Source organism: Panthera tigris, chromosome D2 (genome assembly GCF_018350195.1).
Source record: "Panthera tigris isolate Pti1 chromosome D2, P.tigris_Pti1_mat1.1, whole genome shotgun sequence".
In the NCBI taxonomy this organism is placed as follows: domain Eukaryota; kingdom Metazoa; phylum Chordata; class Mammalia; order Carnivora; family Felidae; genus Panthera; species Panthera tigris.
Window position 1 is genome coordinate 65,877,574 of NC_056670.1, and position 23,331 is coordinate 65,900,904.

A 23,331-nucleotide genomic window follows, 5' to 3' on the forward strand; every position below is an offset into this window, starting at 1 on the left:
TAGAGATTATTTTACCCCATTTTACAGGTGAGTAAACTATTTTTTTTTTAAATTTTGAGACCAAAACACTAAATGATTAGCCTAAAGTCACATGGGTGGTAATTAGCAGAGTCAACACCACCCCCCTAATCTTCAGCTCCAAATCTCCCTTCTATTACAGCTCAGAGACTGGTTGAAATAAAATGTAATGATCTAAGGATAAGTTGATGGATAAATCTGTGAACACTGATCCTAGTCTATCTTTACCATTTCCCATTCTCCCCCAAACTTTGTGAATAAGAGGCCTCTAAGAATAAGAGCAATCACATATGCTTATGCATCTATTGGTTCTAAAAGCCATTTCACAGACATAGTTCACGGTTAATTGAGGATGGAGAAACATCAGCCAATGGTCTGTGCTATTCTTGTGTTTTTCATGCCATTGTCTTGGCAGTCATGGAACCGAGAGATCCAAACATGCTCCAGTCCACCTGCTGGGAAGGTAGCAGAGTTGGGAGAACATAAAGAAGTGTATTTCAATGTTTCAACCTGTTAGTAATGATAAAAAGATGTTTTAGAGTCTTTAGGTTAGAGAGGTTAGTAGCCAGGTGCTAGTTTTTCTCACTACTCAGTGCAACAAGGCCAAATGTATGTTTTCTTTATTTTGGTTTGGCTGGTTTTAGGTTTTTAATTCTTGTGCAATTTCCTTAAGCTAATCATTACCAGCACAGCTGGACCAGACAAGCACATGTACTGCTTCTATCATTACCAGTTCAGAATAAATACATTAGGCAATGATGGCACCCTATTGCTGAGAACTTTTCATATTCAGGGGTCTAGAGACTCTGAAAAATAACCCTAAATCTTCTTGTCTTTGAAAAGTCAATACTGGAGTTGAGCAGAAGATAAATTTAGCTATGGCTTATTTTTGATGAAACTGAAAGCTGAATAAAAATGTAGGTACAGAGGTTCCTGGGTGGCTAAGTCAGTTAAGCATTGGCTTCGGCTCAGGTCAGGATCTTGCAGTTCGTGAGTTCGAGCCCTGTGTCAGACTCTGTGCTGACAGCTTGGAGCCTGGAGCCTGCTTCAGATTCTATGTCTCCCTCTCTCTCTGCCCTTCCCCTGCTCACACTCTCTTTCAAAAATAAACATTAAAATTTGTTTAAATACAGGTACAGACACGCAGTAAGTGCATTTGAGCTTTATCTGTGCTTCCAACTAGAATGTGTTACAGAAGAGACTAGAGACATGCATTCTATGGTTCCTGCCCATAATAGGTTCAAAGTCTAGTTGAAAAGATAAGACTTGGATGTATATTTCACATGAAGAAACAGTAAGATTGTTCCTCATGAACAGGACACTCATTAGATATTAACCACCAGTTTTTAGTCATTTACAAGGGCCGTGTTGTGCTTATGAGTATAAACTCTAGAGTCTGATGCACCTGGCACACAGTCCGGAAACTGCACTTCCTTGGGTATCATAGTTACTTTCACCAAAACTTCATATTATTATCAGCAAAATGGGAACACTATTAGCTACCACATACCATTTTCATGAAGTTGACTGAGCTGATACATAAAAACAACATAACAGTGTTTGATGTTTTGTAAATTTTCTTACGTGTTAGTAGTAGTAGAAATAGTAGTAATAAGCGAAACCTTACAGGAAAAAGATCAAAACTGGGTATAATCCCATGGGGCTCAGTAATGTGAACGGGAAACAGCATCTCAAGGAGTACCACATCAGAGCTTAGAGGATCACTTACAATGTTATTGCCAATCCAATAAGCTTGCCAGAAAAAGGAATGATGCCCTTGGAATCTGCCACCAAGGGGAACAGATAGAGGAAGATGTTTGAAGCAGAGGGAGGGAACAAGAGCATGAAGTAAGTTCAGAGCTAATGTGCAGGGGCTGAAGCCCTGCTACTATCTAGAATGGCAGCCACTATACCCTGGAGAGTGCGTGCTATACCAGATGACCCCGTTGCTATTCACCCTCTCCCATCATAGCCCAAAGGAAATATCTGAGATTAGAAGTTGCCTGTCTGTGGACTGGCCAGTTTCCGGCTCAAAATCAAGAATGCTTCTATTGGGAATTTGAACACAGGGAAATTCCAATCCCAAATGGTAGAACTCAGAAGTCCATGAAAGTGGAGATTACCAGCCCATGTATACCACATAGTCATAAAGAAGTCCCAGAGGCTGCAGACCAAGAGCAAGTTAATTAGTTCAGAGCAATCACACGTAAGGAAGTAGGCTGAGAGAGCAGCCACATTCTGGGGCTGTGCTGGAGGTTCTGTTGCTGACATTTCTGAGACTCAGCTCTTTCTAGATTCCCATGAAATCTCTCTTTAGTTTTTCCATGGCTCCTCCTCCAATCCTTTCATTTTAACCCATTTTCCTGTCTTTCCAAATAGATCAGAACCCCTATATTAATTGTAAAAGAAAAGATTTGAAGGAGCCAACTTCTAAGCAAAGCTTTTTTTCTAAAGTTTCACTTCATGCTTGCTAATGCTTTGGGATTATCCAGGAAAACTATATGCAAAAGTATCTGCCGGAAGCTGAGCTATCCCAGCCTAAGTGGCAGGGCCCGGGCTGTGGACGGATTGGTGACTGCGGGGCGGCCCACGGCAGTGAAGCTTCTTGTAGTGTCTACAACAGCTTGGGAGAGTCGCAGATAAACCAACTGGTATCTAATCTGACTAACGAAAAGCCACAGCTCCTTTCCATAGAAAGGCTTCTCTGTGGTGCAGTGCAGACCTTGAAACTGAGGGGAAATAAGCCAGGACTCTGCAGTTTCCCAAGACTTGAAAGGAGTCTTCTGGTGACTGGCCCCCTGACCATGGCTGACTTGTATCATTCCTATGGGACTTATTTTCTGCAGCTGTATATTGTGAGTAATAATATTTACCTTATATGAGTTCACATAAATTAAATGTGATAGTGCATTAAATCTCTGCACGTGGGCACCCAGTAGCAAGTCTTCCTCAAGCCCATACTACCTTTACGAGAATAAGAAAAATGTGCTTTTCCTTCTGGGCAAAAAACTGGCAAGTAGAGTAAGGTCTCTAAAGAGCAGTACAAGGCAACTCCACTTAACAGTCACTAAGTGGTGATTATTATGTTGTTGTAGTACATAATGTGTGTCCAAGTTTGCTTATTTTGGAAAAGTAGCATGGCTACATATATCAACTTATAATTTATATAATTTTTCCTCTGCAAAGGTTCATAACCAAGTAGTTGGAGTGAAAAAAGGCTGTCATCAGATTTCAGGCTGATAGGAAAATCAATGCAGGCCAGAGTGTTGTCAATAGCACCAATTACATCTCATTGGTCATGATGGAAGTTTACATTTAATATGGATCCTTTTTTTTAACTTGATATCTGTTTACATGTCACCATAAACACTGAATCAGAGAAGGATGACATAAAAATAAAACACATCCTGATCTTCCAGCAGCTCAGTTAGCTGCCTAGGAAGAGTTGATCTATCTATAGTACAGAGTGCATAATTCAATTGACAATAAAGAAAAAAAGAAGCTTGCATAATTTCACACACATGAAGAGTAAAGATTGCTGACAGATTTATGGATTATAACCTGCTGAAGACTCTGTGCGGAAATGTTTCACTCACTCCTCTTTGCAGACAGGCAAATTCTTTCATCTCCAGACCTTTTGGATAAATTTTCCCCAGAACTTTTTGGACATTAAATCTGTCACATAGAGACCTATGAAATCTGACTCAATGCTATAAATAATAGCAGCTCTAAAGATGACACACACCTCTCCGTGTGGCACTTTGTGTAGAGGACAGCAAGGTTGTTAGGATCGTCGTTCTCCAAGACAGAAATGGTATGGAGCATCTGTGATTCCTTCCCCTCTTAGAGGACTCCTCCTTTTAAAGCAACTAACACCAACCCAGGCAGCTGTGGCAACTGCCCAGCTGGACTGTGCTTTGCTCTCACATGTTTCAATGGTCAGGATGGGTGGATAAAAAACTCAGAGCCATGTGATTCTCCAGAATTGGTTAATGAATATTACCCAAAAGACTGGGAAGCAGTGATATTTTTGTTCCCAAATTTGGCAGCTGGTGATCAAGCATTCTGAAGGTGTTAGATTTGGGAACATTTTGATCTAACACACTTCACTGTGTGAGTAAGCCAACAAAAATTCAAGGATGCTTAGCCAACTGAGCTCTCTATAGTTTATATTCCATCTGTCTGCTTCCAGAAATCAGTGCTTAGGCACCAGAACCTAATTAAAGAAAAGATAAATGAGGTCTCCAAATGGTCAGTCACATCATTCCTAGCAATAGGCCTAGTATACAACAGGTGTATCTTAAGAGGGTCCCCTTTCTTGCTTATCTAGGATATTCTATCCTTCTGACTGAAGAATTTCTTCATAGCATGGGGGAAGGAAGAATATTAATTCTGTCCAGAGGAGAGTTGGGCCTGAGGACTCTCAGGGTCTATTGGAGGTTGGTATTCCAGAAGCAGATGATAAGATCGAGTTTGGCGTGCTGTACACCTTCTAGGGATAAACACTTGTGGAAGAGTGTTGGAGGAAGTGAGATTGGTAAGAGAGAAAAGTCTAACTGCAAACCAGGTCATATAAGACCTTGGCTAACCCCACTGGAAGCACTGGAATACAATTTGCTTGTCTGAATTGTTTCTTGTTGGGTCAAAATGGCTGGGCTTTTGGTCATATCTTTAGGGGAGGTGGCTGTCTTCAGTAAGGCACATCCTGAAGAGATGACAACTAGATAGTCTGTAGGCTAGAACCTGGGGCAGCCAGATCTTCTTTGAAAGAGTCCCACTCTTTCCCTGTAGTTCTCAGCAAAACAGACCTATCTTGGTTGGGTTTTAATCTCTGTAGCTTAGCCACTCTGATTTAGTACCTGGTTCTCAGCTTTCTGTTCCTCTTGCTACCAGAGATGAGAGCCTTTACATAAGCTACCAAGGATGCCTTCCTTTCCAGTTTCCACACTTTTATTTCAATTGCTTATTAGTCTCCTTGGACTTTTCTGTCCCTTCCTTAAATCCTGGCCTATAGGCTAATTGCTACCAACTGGCCTCTATTATTTAGTGTTCTCTGATCTCATTGTTATCAGTGAGCCTGGTTCTCTCTTAACCCAACAATAGCTTCCAGACAACTAGCTCTGACCATTGTTAGTACACAGATGTCCTCCCTGAAACTTACAGCTTGTAAAGTCCATTTTAAAACTGATTACCTATTTTGGAGATAAGGAATAGGCTAGAATTATTAATAGTGTGGACTCCAGAGTCACATGGATAAGTTGGATTGTGAGCTCAGCCTATATCAGAGTAACCTTTGTGTAAATTATTTAACATATTTGAGTCTAGGATTCCTTACCTACAAAGGAGGTCTAATAGTATCTAAATTAAACCATTAATAGATAGGGTATTTAGCAAAAGGAAGGAAGGAAGGAAGGAAATATGGTAGAAAGGAAAAGAAAGAGAGAAAAATCAAATAAAACTGTTTGAAATCAAGTCATTTATACAAATGATCTGCAGTGGAAGAGACTGGAGATGTCCTTCCCAGGGCATTCCAACCAGAGCCTGTACTTATTCTTAAATTTTGCTAACAATTCATATGAATTCATTTAATATGAATTAAAAGGTAGAAGATTATATTAACATGGAAGGAGCATCAGCCCTCTAGGAGTGTGTACCCAGAGGCCATCCAAGTGTCAAGCAAATTTACTGATAGTCATGGTGGAGAGAGAAGATGCCAAGTTTTCCTATGGCCATGTGGCCTAGCAGAGAACATCAGCAGATACATGCCCTTGCCCTTGCCCTGTAATTACAGACACTATTATAAGGGCAAGTGAAAACAAAAGAGTCTGCAGCAGCTTAAATCCCTAATATCAGCTACTCTGCCTGCACATATCCTCAGACCCACTAAAGAGAGACTTGGGCTAGAACCTTCTCATTATCACTTGGCAGCTTCTTTTAGAAGAAGTATATGGTGGAATTTGGTGACCCCACTTTGTCCCTAGTAAGGTTCTCTGTCCCCAAGATCATAATTACAATAAAACTAAAAGAGCTGATTTTGTGAATATATGCAACAGCATATGGAGGGTGGCTATATAATTTATTACATAAACCAAAACACTACTGGGAGTAAAGATGTATTAATCTTTAGTATTAATCTTTAGTATTAATAGATGTATTAATATTTAGTATTAATAATTCTATAGGCAATAGTCTAAACTAGAACCATCCCAGGTAAATTGGCCATACATTCATCTAATTATAGACACACAGCTGATGCAGGGCATGAAATTGGGGCTTCACACTGCATGAATCCATTTAAAAAGCAGGTATGAAATCTTCATTGGTTGCCATTCTCCCTTTGGAAACCACTTATGGTGCATTGAATAATGGTCCCCCAAAACATCATGTACTAATCCCAGAATCTGTAAATATGGCTTCACATGGAAGACTTTTCAGATGTTTTAAGTTAAGGATCTTGAGATCAGAAGGTCATTCTATCTGGCTGGGCCCTAAATGCAATAGCATGTATCATTATTAGAGACAGAGGAAAATGTGATTACATATAGAAGAAGGAAATGTGAAGGTGGAGCAGAGAAAATTTAAAGATACTGGTCTTGAAGACTGAGGCAATACCAGGAGTCATCATAACTAAGAGAGACAAGGAACAGCTTCTCCACTAAAGCCTCCAGATGAAGAATGGCCCTGTGACACCTTCATTTAGACCCAGTGATACTGATTTCAGACTTTTGGACTCCAGAACTATGAGAAAATAAATCTCAGTTGTTTTAATAGTGGTAGTTTAATAGTGGTAGTTACAGCAGCCACTGGAAACAAATACACAGTTTTTTCTTTAGCAATCATTTCTTAAAACAAAAGTTTTTTTTTAACTTTTAATAAGTATGTAATATAAAAACATACCAAAAAAATAAAGTTAAAATAAAACCACTGAAAGTTTCACATCCCAAGGAGGGGAAACCATTTGTTGAACATCATTTATACTGTCTTTCTATTCATTTAGAATACATCCATAAGTGGAAAAATAGCTATATTGAATAAATCTAATTCAACAGAATTGAATTATATTCAATTTTAATCAAAATATTTAAATTTAATTTAGCATGCCAAAGGACATAGACGTGAAATAAAAGGAAATGTTGAGCTTCAAATAAATGCTTCTTAATAACGAGTAAGTTGAGTCTTGATTTCCAAACTCTCCAGGACTCTACAAGACTACATTTCTTAATCTCTTTCCAATGTAACCCAAGTCTAGCATCAGTTTAATGTGGGTTAAAGAGAAGGTTGGCCTTTAGCAATGCAACAGCCTTTTGGTAAGACTAAAGAAACATCAAAGATATTCTTTGTGCCAAAATATCTTCCTTGTGGCTCTGGGCTCTCTAATCTCCACCTTCAGACACTGGTTTGTAGAAAGGCCTCTGATAAAATGCCAAGTGCAACATCAACGGTTGTATTGTGCAGCAGGGAAGGGACGAAGGGCAGTGCTTGGTAAAAATAGGACACTAAGGACTTTCATCCTTGTGACTTTTACTTGCTGCTCATTATCATTCAAGGTTTTTTTAAAATTTTTTAATTACGATCATAAGAGCATAAGCAGGGGAGGGGTAGAGAGACAGAGCATAAGCAGGGGAGGGGTAGAGAGAGAGGGAGACACAGAATCCAAAGCAGGCTCCAGGCTCTGAGCTGTCAGCACAGAGCCCGACGTAAGGCTCAAACTCACAAACCACAAGATCATGACCTGAGACAAAGTCAGATGCTTAACCAACTGAGCCACCCAGGCCCCCCTCAAGTTTTTTTTAATCATGGTTATGTTTCCTTCCTTTGGATCTGGTATTAAGATCAAATGTGAGGCATCATTTGAAATCTTCAAAACGTATAGCCCTACGATATGGTTAGTACAATAGCCCAATCATTATGCATTTAGGATTTGGACTCAGGAACGAAAAACAAATAGAAGGTCAAAGGAATAAGTTATATTCCTATGGTCTTAATCTCATTTCTTAAAATTCCTGAGCCTCAGTTTCTACATCTTTAATGGAAATAGTAATAAAACTTGTCTCTTAGGGTTAGTGTGGAATTAAATAATATACCCTATAAAATTATCATAATACAGATTCAGCATAAACGCTTTATAAATGACAGCTAAGAAAATACAACAAAGCAAATTTTCATTAAAAGAATTAGGAAGAAGGTACTTCCTGGGACAGACAAGCTTGAATAGGGTTTGGCAATAGGGAGCCAGCACCACGGACAGCTCTAGAAGAGCATAATGGCACCCCAGAATGCAAATACAGAAAAAAACACTTTGTCCACGTCAGATTTTTACCTTACCCAGCTCTGCTGATCATGGTTCATATTCAATACCTGCAACGTGCAAATTCTCTGAAACACATTGAGTGGGATAGAGAAGTATGGTGGTGAGGAATACGGGCCTTGGATTCAACCACTGGCTCTAAACAGGCTGTGTGACCATGGGCAAGTTACTTAATCTCCCTGTTTCTTCATCTGTCATATGGGAATAATGATCAACTTAATAAAAATGTGGGGAGGATTCTGTTTGTGGTGTGTGTCCCACAGGACCAGTTACTAGAAGTAGATATTTTACAAATTGGAGGTACTTTTAGGACTAATTTTACCAGAACCTGCCTTTGGAGAGGCTACAGCATAGCTGGAGGGATAAAACTAATCAAAGTGAAATAAATGAGCCACAAACAGAACATGGGAAATTATTAAAAGTTAAATTTAGGGATTGCTTTTCTCAATACATATTAACTATGTATTGTACTAGTAATTGTATATTATTATGTGCCAGCTGCTGCACAAAGTGTAGTGCATAAAGTAGCAACACTCCCTGCCTAATGGCATATACAATCCTGGGGTGCTGGTGACTCCGCAGGAGTCCATCCCACAGAGATTCCTACTTCCTTCTTCTACTCCCAAGACCAAAAATAAGCATAAAGAAAGGTTTATTTGGTGTTCACCGTCCATTTTCCCTCCTGCTCCTGGCTAATATAATCCAGCACCATTTGCACAAATTTCTGTTAATATCTAGATATAAATTTGCAGAGTCAAAAGCTGTAGTCCTGGAGTCTGATTTGCATTTATGAATATGTAGTAGGATATTCTTTTACAAAAGTGGCAGTATCTAAAACATGACACATATAGAAGAGCCATAGAGTACATTATTTGGTGTTAGACTTGGCCTGAAAAATGAACTTTGAATCAAAAGAGAAACGGGACAAGAAAGAACACCTTCACTCACTGAGAAGTACCCTGAATCAGGCCAGCTGCTTTGAAATATCAGTAATTTGAAAAACTAGTCCTTAGGGTTTGCATTATTATTCCCACTTCACAGATGAAGAGCCTGAGGTTCAGAGATATTAAGTGACTTGCCCAAAGTCACAAACACAGTGAAGGACAAAGGCAAATTTTGAAGCCTAGTCTGTTTGACTCCCATCCCAAGGTTCATTCCACTCTATTGTGGAGCTTCAGGAGACAGACATCCTGGCACTGGCTCTGTCATCAACTCACTGTGGCCACTATACACAGAATATGCATTGTCTCTTGGGCTCTGTGTTTGTGAATAAATGGGTGGTTTGGACTAGAGGATCTCTGAACTCTCTCCATGATCTCTTCCTTATCTTCTGGCTAGGACTTGACCGAGGACAATAAAGACAGAGCTGTGGACATCAAAAGCAGTGTGTACTACTTGTAGAAGGATTTCTCTGAATATGGTCTCATTGTGAGCCTCTTACCCAAGGTACCTTTAGATGACACTCTCCTTTACCCAAGACATTGTAGATGCCCACTGTCCTGGGAATTAGAGGACAGCCTTTAAAGAAGTCTCTATCAGGGAGCCTGGGTGGCTCAGTCAGTTAAGCATACAACAGTTGGCTTCAGCTCAGGTCATGATCTCATGGTTCATGGGTTCAAGCCCCACATTGGCCTCTGCACTGACAGCATAGAGCCTGCTTGGGATTCTCTCTCTCCCCCTCTCTCTACCCCTCCCCTGCTCATGATCTCTCTTTCCCTCTCTCTCTCTAAGTAAATAAACCTTAAAAAAGCAACTTAAAACCTTTTTTAAATAATAATAAAGAGGTCTCTATCTAGTAGAGACAATTCTTTTTTTATTATTTAAATTCAATTTAGTTTACATACTGTGTAGTACGGGTTTCAGGAGTAGAACTCAATGTAAATAAAGAGACTATTCTGATTGCAATTTAAGGAAGCATCCTGTGGCATTAACACAGTCACAGTTAACAGTTACAAGCCTAATTAACCTAGAAAGACCATCTAACCTTGCTTAGCCTCAATTTCCTCAGCTGTAAAATGGGGAATGATACACATGCTCCTCATTTGGATCTCTTAGATGCCAAATGATTAAATTAAGATGTGAAAATACTTTGAAAAAGATAAAACGGTCTCAGTAGGCAAGTTAGATGTCTATAACTAGAAGAGATCACATAGTTAATATCAGAAAAGGAATAGATATATTTAAATTTGTATATATTAAAATTTATATAAATTTCATCATTTATATCTGCTCATATTAGTATTCTGTCTGTGTTTTTTAACACAACTCTAATTTTAAGGACAGAGAGCACATTTTCTGACAAATTCATCTATATACAACAATATGTCTCATCATGATCCCAAAACAAGTCAGAAACACTGGAGGCATTTACAAAAGCAGATGCTTATGGCACCAACAAGACCAGTTGCTTCAGAATTTCCAGGAGTGGGACCTAGAGATGTACATTTTAACTTAATTTAATTTAATTTCCCAACTGATTCACATCTAATGACCCACAGGATTCCAGGGGCAGAGAGGGTAAGCTGAAATCTTTTGATGTTGAAGCTAACCCAGTCTGGGGTTAACTAAGGAGATGACAATGGGTAGATGGCAGCAGTAGGTGGCAGATGTGGGTGGACCATCCTTGTATTTCAGGGGATAGGGGTCAGTTTTAATTAAGGTGTTACAAAATCTTCTATTTCTTTTACTCTGTATCTATAAAATCAGGAATAGCCCAAGAGGTTGAGAGCTGACTCACTAACTAAAAAATAATACTAAATGCTCTGAGAACCTTAGACTATCTATCAAGGTATCATAAAAGTAAAGGGTTAGGAATACGGTCTCTGGAATGGATGGCTAGGACTAAATTCCAGCTCTAATAATTGTCAGCTATGTGACTAGAAAAGTTAGCTTCATTCACCTAATTCATCTCTAAAATATGGATAATAATACTTCTGTTGCATAGTTTATGTAAACACTGCATGAAATAAAGTATTCTAAATACAGCACCTGGCATCAAATGAGGGCTCAATAAATGTCAGTCACCTAAGAAAATGGACCATCTAAGTCACATATTTGGATCCCAGTCACATTTAGAAAACTTGCCAAGTAAACAATTATAATTTTTTAGGGGTTACATGTATGTGCACGCACACACACACACACACACACACACACACACACATTTGAACTGAGAAAACATCTGGGAGTGAATGAAGGAGTCGTCAATCCTAAGGGAATCCTTACGGAATCTAAGAGAAAACAAAGACAATCCCAAGAGCCCACTGTGCCCCTGTCTCCCTTTCCTGTAACTGAACCACACATCTTGATCATGGTTGTCCAACTCTTCTCCTATCAAGAGCATGTAAATTATTCCGTATCTCTTGATTCACAATGAGGAGAATGAGAATTTACCATGTTTCAGAACTAAGTGTTTTATATTATAAAAGCTTACAGTATTCACTTTTCACAAGAATCACTGTCGGACAGATATTATTAGCTCCAGTGGATAGGTGAGGCACTCAAGACTGTTCAATCTGCTTCTAGATTTCAAGATCTCTTAGAAGAGCCATGTCCTACCTTCTTTGGCTATGCTCTTGAAGTAAGCAAAATCCTTGAATACAGATAGTGCTTAATAAATAATTGTGATAATGCCCAGCAAGTGCTCCCAGGAGATTTTAGCTGTGGCTTTCTAGTCCTTACATCAAGCAGCTGGGTAGCAGCTTCCTGCAGTGGATACCTTCAGTGACTATTGTATGAAATCTGCAATGTTTCTCTCCTCACGCAAACCTTCAAAAAGCTATTAGGTCCCCAGAACTTGGACAGATCTCATGTACTTGTTTCCACAGAGCAGCTAGAGCATAGCCCTAGTGCAAACCCAGTAGTAATGGATATTATTTTTTTTTTTAATTTTTTTTTTAACGTTTATTTATTTTGAGACAGAGAGAGACAGAGCATGAACGGGGGAGGGGCAGAGAGAGGGAGACACAGAACCAGAAGCAGGCTCCAGGCTCTGAGCCATCAGCCCAGAGCCCGACGCGGGGCTCGAACTCACAGAACGTGAGATCGTGACCTGAGCTGAAGTCAGACGCTTAACAGACTGAGCCACCCAGGCGCCCCTGGATATTATTTTTTTAATGTTTATTTATTTTTAAAAGAGAGAGACCATGAGCAGGGGAGGGGCAGAAAGAGAGGGGGACAGAGGATCTGAAGCCAGGAAGCCAGCTCTATGCTGACAGCAGCGAGCCTGATGCGGGGCTCCAACTCACTAACCATGAGATCATGACCTGAACTGATGTCAGATGCTCATCCGACTGAGCCACCCAGGCACCCCAGTAATTGATATGATGATGCAACTTGTCTTTGAATTCACATGTGCTCTTCCCACTGTATATCAGATGACTCCTGTCCCCAGGTCAGATAGATGCTTATGAATCCACTTTGGTTTAAGCTCTTATGCTACAAAAGTCCTTTTTCCCCCCTCACTCATAAAGTAGGAGAAAATCACACACATATCACAGTTTCCACAAACTCTGATGACATGATTTGCCACAGACCCAAATATTCCTCAAAATTCTCAATATTATTCACAGAGAACCTTATGCAAATAAAATCCTAGAAGTTACTTTATTGCACCTATAACAATTTGATATGCAAACCAAATTCTGATAGTGACTCTGAGGTTATACAGGATGAGAGTTGGAGGAAGAGTATGGGAAAAGATAAAAACTATGTATTCCTATTTCAGTATTCTCAAAGTGTGGTCCAAGGACCATCACATTATAAACAAATGGGTTTTTTTGATAAAGTCTAAGTGAAAAACCACTCAATTAATTATAGGATGTGATTGGCAATTACTTCCCTGCCCCCACAAGAGAAAGAAAAGATATGACACTCTTGATTTAAAAGTTCCAACCTTCCCAAACAAGCACACAGGATTATTTACAAAGAAAATATAAAATTTGAGTTGATTAATTATACATTGCTCAAAGCCCACAAAACAATCCTCCCAGCTTACCAATGATATACTCCAGGGATCCTCAAGATAAAGCTCATGGATGTGCTGAATGATATCTGTAGATCTCACTTGTGTTTAGTCTGGATAACAACCAGTGTTCTTTCTGCTGTAAATGTCAGAAAATCCATCCCAAATTAGCTTAGCCAAAAAAACAAATGTATCAATTTCCTTAACTGACAAATTAGTTTAAAGCTGGATCTAGAGGCTGAAGTGATATTAAAGGGTTTCTGTTATTTTTCACCTTGCAGGTCACCTGCCTCCAGGTGATCGCCCTCAAAATCTTCTGTTTTAGGCTTTTCCTGCTTTGAGTTCAGCAGAGGAGAGATTTCTGCTTCCTTAAATCTCCAGGATAGGCCAAGTAAAGTAAAGCATTCATTCTTGAACGAATCAGTGTGACTGGAAAAGGAAGTATCCCTTATCCCACACTTCCAAGTCATAAGGGGGAAGGATGTTTTCCCCTACCAAAAAAAAAAAAAAAAAAATGTTCACCTGCTTTTACCAAAAGTGTGCATGGATATTATACAAAGCAACAGAATTCATCATCGTTCATAAATGTATTAGCCCCCAACTTGAGAAGAGTGTCCATGGCTTTCATCAGTCTCAATATGATAAAAATAATCTTTGAAGTTAACAACCGATCAAAACCTATAGTTCTTTCATTACAATTAAGGTAGTTATAAGATGGAAGAAAGGAGTTCTAAACCAGGAAAGAAAAGGTATATGTTTTTGCTCCTATATCTTCCTAAAAAATCCTTAGGAATTCCTTTTTCTTCATCTATGTTTACAAAAAGCAAAAATAATAGAATCAAAGAACCTACAAAACTTTCCCTTCCATAACACTCTTTACACTTGCAATTACTTTTTAAATGCCTGACTTCTTATTAGATAAGAATTGTGAAATAAAAATTAAGTGTTAGTCACGCGTGTAATTTTAAATTTTCTAATAATCATATTAATAAAAATAAACAGAAGTTGAAATTACTTTTAATTATAAATACTTTTAACCAAATACATTCAAAATATTATCATCTCAAATGAATAAAAAACCATCAGTGAGTTACGTTAAAAGCTTTTTTGATAGATAAATTAAATGACATAAATTTCACCCATATAAAGTATATAATTCAATCACTTTTAGTATATTTGCAGAATTATGCAGCCACAATCATAATCTAATTTTGGAACCTGAAAAGAAATCTTATACCCATTAAATTAGTAATCACTCCCTACCTCACCCTTCCAGTTCTAGACAAATTCTAATATATTTTCTACCTCAATGCATTTACCTATTCCGGACATTTCACATAATGAAGGGTGAGACTAAATACACACATACACACACACACACACACAAATAGATAGGCTATATATAAATATACAGTATAAATATAGAACTCTCAGTCCAAAAAAGTCAACCTGCTACCTAAAGTAACCAGTTGAGGAAGTCAGACAATAAACAACATAACAATAGGCCCAAAATGTCTAGGACATGATTAAAAACTGACACTTTTCTAATTCTCGCTCCCATTTCCAACTTAGATCAACCAGAGAATACCAAATATTTATCCCTAATCAATTACTTAGAATGCCCTACTTCTAGTTAGCCTACCTAAGACTTCTTATATCAACAGCATCCAATCAGAGCTACCTGAAACCATCCTTTTTTTCCATTATAAAATTTTCCCACTCTTCTTGCCTTTGATTCTCTGCCAAATGCAAGTGATGGTGGCTGCCTCCCTTGCCTTAGGAAACTGAATAAACAGGCTTTGCTTATTCTCATTTGGGTGGTCTTTCTTTATTTTCCATAGAATCATACAATACGTGACTTTTGTGTCTGGCTTCCTTCCTTAGTATAATTTCAAGATTCATCTATGCTGCAGTATGTATTGGTAATTCACTCCCTATGATTGCTGAACGATATCCCACTGTATTGTTATACCACATACTGTTTATCCATTCATCAGTTCATAGACATTTAGGTTATTTCTGGTTTTTTTTTTACTATTATGACTAATGTTTCCATGAACATTTCTGTACAAATTTTTGTATGGACATATTTTCATTTCTCTTGAGTATATACCAGGAGTAGAATTGCTGGGGTCATATGACAACTTCATATTCAACATTTTAAGGAACTAATAACCTATTTTCCAAAGTGGCTGCACCATTTTATATTTCCACCAGTGGCACATGAGAGTTCCAGTATCTCTACATCCTTGTAAACACTTGTTATTGTCCGTCTTCTTTATTTTAGCCATCCTAGAGGTATGAAGTTGTAGTTTCTGGATTTTGTTTGTATTTTTCTTCTGACTAATAATGTTGAGCATCTTCTCATGTGCTTTTTGGCCATTTTTATATCTTATATGGTTGTATAGCTATTCAAATCCATTGTCTATTTTCACACTGAGTTATATGTCTTTGATTATTATTTGTATCTTCTCCCGGGCTATTGATATGTGGTACAATACTTCCTTGAGATGCTGGGAAGTGACAAGTGGTTTCCAATAAAGTTGGGAAAAAAGTACATTTTATTTCATTATATTCTATTAATTGGTAGTTGTAGGCTCAAATTATCTGGGAGAAAAAAATCTGTGTATTGAAGGAAATGCCAGAAAAATCTACATTCTAATTCCAGCTCTTCTGTTATCCAAAAGGGTAAAATTTTATCATTATTAATTTCTCTGAGCCTTTTTCTCATATGTAAACTATAGGGATTAAAGTGAATGATCTACAAAATTCCTTCCAGATGTAAATTATGTGGGTTTGATATATAGTAGAAGAAAGTGTGATACCTGAAATATAGCCACTTCATATATCAAAATCCTGATGTCAAATAATTGCTCTATAGTCATATATCATGCATATGAGTTGTGTCTCTGAGCACCATCCATCATATGCTTTCCTCATCTTCACTTCCTTTCCACTCTTTCATGCATTTATTAGTTACTGAACACTTGCTTTGTAAGTGCCAGCTCCAAAGGGGATTAAAAAAATTAACTGAATTTCTCTATATACCTTCCTTCATCACCAGGGTGATGGTGTAGTACAGGTCTTCCACTTCCTTGACTTATAATTGGGTTACTTTCCAATAAACTCATTGTAAATTAAAAATGTCCTCAGCAAAAATGTGTTTAATATGGGGTGCCTCGGTGGCTCAGCTGGTTAAGCATCCAACTTCAACTGAGGTCATGATCTCACAGTTCACGAGTTCGAGACCCAGGGTTGAGCTCTGTGCTGACAGCTCAGAGCCTGAAGCCTGCTTCGGATTCTGTGCCCCGCCCCCCCGTTCCTCCCCTGTGCTCGCTCGCTCTCTCTCTCTCTTTCTCTGTCAAAAATAAATAAAACATAAAAAATTCTCCTACAAAAAAATGCATTTAATACACCTAACCTACCAAATACCGTTGCTTACCATAGCTTACCTTAACATGCTGAGAAAACTCACATTAGCCTACAGTTGAGGGAACTCATCTAACACATGCCTATATTATAATAAAAGGTTGAATACCTCATAAAATTGATTGAATACTGCATTCAGAGTAAAAGACAGAATGGTGGCATGAGTACGGAATCGTTGTAAGTGTATCGGTTGTTAACACTTATGATTACAAGACTGGTCACTGTCACTGCCCAGCATCTCAAACAAGTATTGTACCACATACCAATGGCCCAGGAGAAGGTACAAATTCAAAGTCTTAAGTGTGGTTTCTACTAAATTCATACCACTAACCCGGGAAAATATCCAAATTCAAAATTAAAACTATGATTTCTACTGTATGTGTATCACTTGAGCACCATTGTAAAGCTAAAAAAAATCTTAAGTTGGAGATCACCTGTATCTGTCTTTTTAGAAGTCTCAAAGCCTACACTCGTACAATTAACAAGATAAGCTATTTCCTGATCTAATGTATAGGCTCTCACATATTATGTAAATGACAGACTATTTCTTTTTTTGTGTAACAACCCTTTGAGAATAGAACTTTGGATATAATAAAATAACCAAATATATATTAGAGAAGAACTCTTCTCTCCGGTGAATTTCTTCTTTCAGTATGGATTAATTTGGCTGCGCTTACTTCCCTGAAAAATTTCCTAGCCCTCAACCATATATTAAAGCTACCCATGCTAAATTGACTCCCATGATGTATTACACCTGAATGTAAAAAAAAAAAAAAAAAGTCATTCCTCCAACGATATACTTTATGCCACAGGTACTACAGCTTTCCCCAGCTTGTTCATTGGTTCAAGTCCATTAATAAAACAATGATCAAATAAAAAGGCCTCAGGCATAAACACAAGAGCAAAAGTCTCGATGATGGTTTGCACTCATTTCTAATATATTTTTCCAGCATGTTATGAGCTTTTTACCTTAAGCAAAAAGAAGTTGATTTTATAATAGAGTTTTCTTTCTAAATCCTTTTCTTTCTGCTTAAAAACTGCTGACTTTTACCACAGGCTCTCATACAACTGCTTGCCAACACATGTCTCTAAATTTAAAAGCTACTTCAATAATGCCTGGTTAATTGTATGGGCACTTGGTGGCAAGCAGAAGGCACAAATCATTAATTGCACAAAATGTAGCATCTGAATGGCTACTATTCTTTAAAAATCTCATTTTAAATTGTAAATAGAACTTATTTAATTCCAATCTTCTAAAAAATTACTTTATACTAATAGTGTCCTAGCTATTCAAACTATAATTATGAGCCTTCTGGTCTTACAGATACAGATTCAAATCCCAGCACTATCATTTTTAAGGGTGAAAGTTTGTATGTTACTTAAATTATTTAAGCTTCAATGCCCTTACCTTTAAAACGGACTGAAAATAGTACCTACCTCATAGGATGTGGTGAAATTTTGGGGACATAGCTTGAGGTGCTGTACAGATGAATCTAATAAAAAACTTCACAAATGCTTGTGGAGCACTTAAGAACAGGATTGGTATGAGCCATGTTCTTGTGACACATGGCATGAATGTCTTCATGTCTCCATGTGACACATGGCATGAATGTCACTTCAGTTTTGTCAATCTAGACCTTTGGTTCTAGAAGTGATCCAAATCAAAGACAGCAGGAATCTGTATAATATGATATGATCACTTTACTGCCTAAGCCCTTCCCCAGATCACCCTCACATGTAAGCAGCCTGCATACATTCCTGGAATCCCTTCTCATATCTTCAGGCAACAGGACACTGTGTTTGCTTTCTACTCTGCCTTCCTTCATCCCTATTACCGGGTCTTCCCTGGTCTCCTCTCCTTTCTGTGTATGGTCCAATCAATTAAAGCCTATGTCCATCAACTTTAGACATTTTCCTAAATCCAAAACAATATGGCTTTAAAATTTTTTAACGTTTATTTTTGAGAGACAGAGAGAAACAAAGCATGAGTGGGAGAAGGGCAGAGAGAGAGGGAGACACAGAATCCCAAGCAGGCTCCAGGCTCTGGGCTTTCAGCACAGAGCCTGATGCAGGGCTTGAACCCAGGAACCGTGAGACCATGACCTGAGCCGAAGTCGGCACTTAACCAACTGAGCCACCCATTTACCCCTAAAACAATATGGCTTTAAAATCCCTGATCTCACCAAAACTAAAACTGCTAGGCTCCCAAATGACACTTGGGAGCCACTGTATCACAAGCTTAGTCTATTTTCCACCTAGGATTACAAATGCTTTCTCTGCTTCTGGAGCAATCTTTCCACCATTTTCAGAATCAACATACAGAACTGGTTTACATGGTCCAGAGAGGAAAATGTGGATCTGGTATACGAGAGCTAGAACTATATTAAATCAGCTGCTGCTTTTGTTAGGTCACTATGGATGGATAGGTTGGATTCAGCCTTCTATTTGTTTGTACGTCTTTATTTATGAAATGTTTCTTCCTTTCTCACTGGCTGAGTAGAGGTGGGAGCCCCAGCTGCATTATTCTAAAGGAAGTACTAACACCATTTGTTACTTAAAGAGCTTTTCTAACACATGTCTCCATTTTCCCAGGAATGTTATTCTAGTGAAATAATATAAAAAGAAATTAATAGAGATGCCCAGGTGCTATATTAAAATGTCAACTCTGACCTTTGAAGAGAACAGCCAGGTGGTCATGATTAATGATTAATGGGTGAAAAAACATATTTATAAATTACAACCTGTAGGATGAAGAGAAGGTGTGTGTTACTGGACAGGGTGTGGAAAGCAGTCAGTCCCTGTCTTCCACCCTCTTGTCTATTTCTTAATTATGCCAGTTTAGAGGCCATCGTTTGGTCATTTATTCTTAAGTTTCTGCCATATTCATTTAATTTATTTATCAATTTCGTATGTTTTTCTTAAATGTCTTAGCGGTCATATGTCCTCCAGGTTTCGGAAAGAGAAAACTTAGGCATGGATCCAGAAAACTTCAGCACATACTTCTGTTCACCTGAAAATATGTCAATATCTCTTCCCATCCAATTCCTAGAACAGGTTCAAGGGGACAGTGCAGATGGTTGTGGACATGCCAAGTACCTCTCCTCCAACACTGTACTATGGACAGGTGACATCGTAGTTTGAGGCATGTGTTTATGAGATACAAAAATGAAGTTGAAATAACCTAAGTGACCAATTACTGGTTTTTAAATATTGCAACACTAGCAGATTCCAGTATTTGAGGGAGAAGACTCCAGATTCAATTTCATTAACCACTTATCTTCACGTCTACCACACACATAATGATTTACACACACACAAACACACACACAAGGCTGGTTTAAATGATTACATAAATACATGCTGACAAGGATCTAGAGAAACATCATACATTGATGGATGAAATACAAATTAGTACAATTTTTAGGTGGAGAAATTTGGTGATATTATATGCTTAATCCTTATAGCCTTTGATCTAGCAATTTCTTTTCAGGTACTTATCTTACAGTTAAACTACAACGTGTTAAATGTTAGAAACAATGTAGATGCCCATATTAGTGACTAAGGTAAATAAACTATGGCACATTCATATCTTGGAATGCAATACAGCTGTGAAAAATGAAAAAGCTCTGTCTATGCTGATATGGAATGATATATTGTTAACAATAACAAAAAATCTCAATGCAAATCTATGTGTATTTTAGGAAAAAATAAAGAACATGCGTGTCCCTACATGTACATACATAAAAGGATACACAAAAATTGATAATAGTGTTTATCTCTGGGGAGAAACACTGGATTGCTGGGGTTCAAGAGTGGAAAGGAGAGTTTTTACTTTATGTCATTTGATATCTTTTGAATCTTGAACCATGAAAATGTATTACCTATTCAAAAAATTTAATTATCATTAAATATTTTAAGTAAATTTAATATAAACTTGTCATTCTTTACATTCCTCACTAGAAAGATGCTTATTTCAGCAGGACCCCCAAAGATGCCTCAGGTGTAACAGAATCCCAATGAGGCCAGGAAAAGAAGAAAAGACTGAGGGAAGGAGCACTCAGGGCATTCACCCGGTATGTTCTTAGTAGGACTCATCCTCACCACATTTTGAAATCATCGAAAGTTACTCTTAAGTCATTTTGGTAAGAACTCTCAGCAGAAAGCATCATGAAGAGGAGCTCAGATACGACAGTTGTTCTGGGTTCCTCACATCCTGCATTCCTGCGCCAGAGATGGGCTTAGCTTATATTTGCCTGTTTCCATCACTAATGAATAGAATAAGTAGTTTGTGGGGTTTGAGGCCTTGGACCTTTGTGGAAATGAGAAAGCTAAAGGCCCAATCTGTTTACCTTTGACAGTTTGATGTGAATTTGGAGATATGTCCTTCCATACTTTCTTTTCCCTTAGGGAAATTTTATTCATACCCAAAGCATCCTGGGCTCAGGATATCTCAGAGGATCTGATGGGAACAAATGCAAACTTCCAGGGCTTTGGTACCAAGCAAAGGTCAGTAATAAGTCTGAGAGTCAAAAGCAAAACAAAAGAACACAAACAACCTGCATCGAAAACCAAGCATATCTTACTGTCTCCTCTTTAATCATAAAAACTCATTTCTAAGAAGAGGTAATTAGAATAATGCTAATTTCCAAACCACTTTAAATGATACTTTAAAAAATAAAGAAGACAGTTCTTCATTTGAATTGGCCTCAATAAGCTTTAATTATGCAACGTGAGCAAGTGAGCTAATTAGAAAGTATATCCTTGTGTAGGTACATTCCCATCAATGTGCTTTCCTAAGTAGTTTTCATTTAAGAAGACACCATTTTTTAAAATTCTACATAGGAACTTTATCTTTGTGGATAAGGAGTGAACAAAAAGAAGTGTTAAGCAGGATAAAAAAGTGAAAGTAAATGTTGTATGGAGGCTTTAAAAAATACAAATTAAATGCTTGTGTCAATTGAGTCAATTGGCCCTACTCTGAGCTCCCATACAGTTGAAAGATGATCTCCAGCCTGACTCCAATGGGAGATGTTTACAAGCTCTTCAATTTCCATTTAGCAGGAAGGAATTGATTTATTATTAAAGCCTTAAAAGTTGCAAAGGGCTCATACCAGACCATATTAAATTTTGGGTGAATACGTATAGGATTACAAGTTCTCTCTTTTACTGTGTCTAAGTTTAAAGTCAGAGCATGTTTTGAAAGAAAAACTTTATAATCTACACCGTTGTTCTCATTTCTAACATTTGTGGTGATTTTATTGTTACATTATCACAAACTCCTCACCTTAGAGATACATCTGGTTTTATTTTCAATCTAAAATACCCAACATTCTGGAGGGGAAAGTGTGACCCATGGTGATATTCAAATCAGCTAACAAATTACAAAATATAAAAATAATACTTGCTTCCATTTACTGAAGTATATGTTCCTCTCTGTACCTTGGACTTTACACAGATTTACTGAGTCATTTCAACTGACCTATGAATATATTTATTTTATTTGTAACAATATCTTTACTTCTGCTGCTCCCCAAACTCCCAAGCCTCTAGGCCATTTTTTCAAGCCAACTGTATCCAAAACACTGAAAAATTTCCAGTGGGGAAGATCCCAGGAAAATCCTAGGAATATCAGAACTTGCACTTTTCCTCCTCAATCACACACACAAATCAACTTACATCACTATTCTTCTGAATCAGCAATACAGCATATATCTGACCAGAGAGTTCTTTCAGTCCTAGAGAAGTGGGATGAGGGTCATAGTGATGACTTTTTCTGGGTACTCCACAGTAATCTGTTGGACCAGGTTACTACACTCTGCCCTGGACGCCGGCCTCATACACACAGCTGGCGCCTCTTTGCACAGTACCCAACACTTTCTAGATTATAAAACATATTTCTTGAAATGGCCCTATGCTACTTGCTAACCACATTGGCTGCCATTGCTATCACCTTTTGCTTTTGATTTTTAATCAACTTTTTACTGAGACAATAGTAGATTCATATGCATTGTGTAAGAAAAAAAACACAGATAAATCTTCTGTGCCCTTCACTCAATGTTATGGGTTGAATTTTGTCCCCCAAAAGATACGCTGAAGTCCTAGTAACCAATTCCTGTGAATATGACCTTATTGGGAAAGTCATATTGGGGCATCTGGGTGGCTCAATCGATTGAACATCTAGCTCTTGGTTTTGGTTCAGGTCATGATCTCATGGTTCTTGAGTTCGAGCCTCGCATCAGGCTCTGTGCTGATGGTTCAGAGCCTGCTTGAGATTCTTTCTCTCCCTCTCTCTGCCCCTCTCCCACTCATGTTGTCTCTGTCTCTCTCAAAATAAATGAACTTAAAAAAAAAAAAAAACAAAAAACAGAAAACAAAAAAAACAAGATGAGGTCATTGCAGTGGGCCCTAATCCAACATGACTGGTGTCTTCAGAAGAAAAGAGACACAGAAATAGAGACCCACAGAGGGAAGTCAATTATTTAAAAGATGAGTCAGAGATTGAAATGATGCTGCCATAAACCAAGGTGTGTCTGGAGCTACTGGAAGTTACAAAGAGCAAGGAAGTATCCTTCCCCAAAATCTCTGAGGGAAGTATGATCCTGCCACCATGATT

General features: G+C 38.1%; 1 long non-coding RNA gene across 1 annotated transcript in view; it reads right to left on the minus strand.

The window, feature by feature from the left end:
- Positions 1-362: 362 nt before the first annotated feature.
- LOC122231852 overlaps positions 363-23,331 on the minus strand; it is a 110,574-nt gene continuing 87,605 nt past the window's right edge. Inside the window, exons 7-8 of the long non-coding RNA XR_006209112.1 lie at positions 13,323-13,428; positions 363-473 (exon numbers count right to left, since the gene is read on the minus strand). This is a non-coding gene — a long non-coding RNA (uncharacterized LOC122231852). The remainder of the gene's footprint in view (positions 474-13,322; positions 13,429-23,331) is intronic.